The sequence below is a fragment of the Gossypium arboreum genome, chromosome 3, assembly GCF_025698485.1.
Source record: "Gossypium arboreum isolate Shixiya-1 chromosome 3, ASM2569848v2, whole genome shotgun sequence".
Lineage (NCBI taxonomy): Eukaryota > Viridiplantae > Streptophyta > Magnoliopsida > Malvales > Malvaceae > Gossypium > Gossypium arboreum.
This window is the reverse complement of record NC_069072.1, coordinates 126,036,832-126,040,722: the sequence shown is the minus strand read 5'-3', so window position 1 is coordinate 126,040,722 and position 3,891 is coordinate 126,036,832.

The following is a 3,891-nucleotide window of genomic DNA, read 5'->3' as shown; positions in this document are numbered from 1 at the left end:
ATAAAATTTATATACATATATAATGTTACAAATAATATAAATAAAACAATATATTATTATATACATAACTAAGGTTTATTAAGATATATATAAAGTTTTTTAAATAAATTAAATTAAAGGTATATAAGGATTAACATTAAATTTAATTAAGGAATTTAGGGTTAATTATAAATAAATAAAGAAAATTAGGCCAAATTGGAACACGGACTAAAGCCGAGGGACTCACTGGAAAATTTGCCCTAATCCTAAAACTACACCGTTTCCACAAACTCAGTTTTAAAGCCACTGTGAGGACCAAATTGAATCAAAATTAAAATATTAGGGTTAAATTAAAAATAAATAAAGTGAAATTATAAAGATTTAAAAATGTAGGAGGACCAATTGGGTAATTAACCCATTCTTTGAAAACACGCGGATCCTTCCCGGGTAATCGGGTCAACACGCGAATCCTGGCACTGATACGACGCCGTTTTGGAGCTTATCGTTTTAAGCCAAACGACGTCGTTCGAGTAAGGTCATATAATCCAAATTTTGGCTCAAAAATCATTTTGAAACCAATTTTTAAAAAAAAAAACTAAAAAAAATTCTCTAAGAGAGGGGAGAGGGAAGGCTCTCCGGGCTCTGGCCTCCGTCAGGCCAAGCTCCAGGCATCGGGCTTACACGCGCCCACGCGCCACCTCTCACACCGCCACACGCGGCCGTTGGTGGTCAAAAATCTCGATTTCAGGCGAAAAACAGAAAGGTAAAGAATCTTTTTTTATTTTCGTCATTCGTAAACAAAAAAAATGGTTAATATATATGTCAAAACAAGAAATAGAGAACAGAATGATGTAAAAACTAAAAAATACCTTAAAAAATGAAACTATAACTTTATTGCTTGAATATGCGAGTTTTTTTTTGTCTCTGTGTCTCCCTCAGTTTTACAGATTCAAAAGGGCTTTTATAGCCTCTGTTTTAGTGTACAAATTTGGTATAGCAAATTATCCCCGATTTCTTGCCATGTCTGTCATTTCTTTTTTCTTCTTGCTGGTAAACCCCGAGAGATCCGTGGTAAGCGCGTGTGTGATGCACGGAGATGGCGACGGTGAAGGCTGAGGCTTCATGAGAACTGCGGAGCAAAAAGGCAGTTGAAAACCCTAGGGTTCCCAAATCTGAAAACAGATTTGGACCATCGAGCCACAAAGTTTATTGGGTCTGATTTGTTTGGACCGACTTAATTTATGTATTGGGTTTAGGTTCTTTGGGTCACCGGTGTAATAGGGTTACTGTAACGGACTATGGAGTAGTATTTTAGGTACTGATTTGGGCCTACAGGTTAATGGGCCATGTACTGTAAATGGACTGTAATAAACATTCCTTTGTTTATTTATTTTTTGTTTCTGGTTTTATTTATTCAATTATGGGCACGGGCAGAAACGGGTTATTACAGCTGCCCCTCTTTGCTCATTATCGTGTAATGATAATAGAGCAAAGACTATAAAAGGACTCGTTTTGCCCGGTCTGGCCCAGTCTTTGAGATCCTTTCTTCAAATGGTCTTCAACCTATCTGGAACTTCAGAGGTATTGAACCATAAATACGATAGCTTCAATTTGCTTCATTTGTAACTTCAGGAAGGCAATATCTACTATCTTCAACCTGCTCCCTGCAACCTCAGGAATGCCATGTTGATATCTTTGATCTGCTCTCCGTCGAACACAGAGACGCCAAATCTGCTTCTTCAATTTGTTTTCTAACAATACAGAGATGCCAAATCATCTTAGATTTGCTTCAGCGTAAACACGTGAAAGCCAAATCTACTGTGTCTTCGATTTGCTCCTTGTGAACACAAGGATGCCAAATCATCTTGGATTTACTTCAGTGAAATCATCTGAAGGTTAGATCTGCTATGTATCTGCTCTCCGTCGAAATGGAGATGTCAGATCTGTTATCTTGGATCTGCTTTAGTGTAAACACGTGAAGGCCAGATCTGCTATGCTTTTGATTTGTCCCTTGTAAACACAATGATGCCAAATAATCTTGGATCTGCTTCAGTGAAATCATCTGAAGGTTAGATCTGCTATGTATCTGCTCTCCGTCGAAATGGAGATGCCAGATTTGTTATCTTGGATCTGCTTCAGTGTAAACACGTGAAGGCCAGATCTGCTATGCTTTGGTCTGTTACCCTACTGCTTAGGGGGTTAAGGCGCATCATCTTTGATCTACATAACCTGTAGAATGCATATGTGCTCATGCCTGATAATTAGGATGCTATAATCGAAATGGGTCAAATGCTCCTAATTATACATGTTATGATGCAAAATGTTATGAATATGACTTCTATTCCAAATATCACCACTCATTCCTTCGTTTATCTTTACTTCTCTCAAAGTATTATTCCTGCTCAGCCTGTAGGCTTGTATCGACCCACTGAGTATATCTGTAAGATGATATTTTCTTAGAATCGAATCGTTTGATTTGTCCAATCATCATTTCGGACTGGAAGAAAGAAATTCCTCAAGTTCTTTCAACCCTACTTACGTGAATTTCTCGAACAATTGTTCCATTTTAGTTTCTTGTATTATCTAGAAATTTCTAGAGTAATGAGCAAAACTTCATTTGTGAAAATTATTTAGTTCATCTATCACTATTCGATGCAATATAATGGAAGATGAATTAATCTTGAGAATAATTAGATTTGAATGAATTTGTCAAAAATACAAGGGAAATTAATCTGAAAGCCTATTTTTGAGAAGAAATAGAATCTAAAGATAGCAAACAGGACCAAAGTTAGATTCCCTAGATATCGCGGCTTGAACATCTATACATCAGCTCTATGAAGTCTTTCTTAAGTTCAACATGTATTTAAAAGATCAAAGTACTTTGTTGAGGCCCTGATATACAATGTGCTTTGCTCCTTGTTGAGCAAGATTACTGTATGCCCTTCAAAATTTGAGCTGCCCTTTCGGGTTTTCAACTCAAAACCCCTTTGGTCACAAGGCGCCCTTTGCGGGTTTTTACCTTGGCCTCTTAATTTTTTTTTTTTGAAAACTCAAGGTGCCCTTTGCGGGTTTTCACCTTAGATTCTCCTCTCCTTTAGACAAAGAATAAAAAAAAAAATTTGAAAGAAAGAGAAAAGGATTTTTAAGGGGAAATTTTTGGGGAAATGGCCCCTTTTAAAATTTTTTTAAAATTTAAATTGTTTAAATCTTTAAATTTTTTTATTTTTTAAATTTTTAAAAAATTTCTTTTAAAATAAATTTTTTAATTTTTAAAAAAAATTTTTAATTTAATTTTAAAATTTTTTTTAAAATTAAAATTATATAAATTTTAAAATAAATTTAAATTTACTTTTAAAAAAAATTAAAATTTTTTTAATTAAATTTTTCCAAAAAATTTTAAATTTTATTAAAAATTTTAATTAAAGAGATGAAATTTTTAAAAATTAGTTTCTTTTTTCCCTTTTTAATTTAAAAAAAGGGGGGCCCAAAAAATAAATTAAAAAAAAAAAAATTTTTATTTTTTCCCTCAAACCTTTTTAAAATTTGAAAAATTAATTAATTAAAAATTTTTTTTATTTTTTTAAAAAAAAAATCCAAAATTTACCTTTTTATAAATTTTTTTTAAAAGCATTTTTTTAAATTAAAAAATTTTTAAAAAACCCTTTTTAAAAAATTTTTAAAAATTTTTTCTTTTTAAAAGTTAAATTAGATAAAAAAATAAAATTTTTAAATTTTAAAATATTTTTTAAATATAAATTTAAAAATAAAAAAAATGTTAAAAAAATTTTTTAAAAATTTTAAATTTAAAAAAAAAAAATTTCAATTTTTAAAAATTTTAATTTTTAAAAAAATTATTTTTAATTTTTTAATTTTTAAAATTTCCTTGTTTTAATTTTAATTAAAAAATTTTGG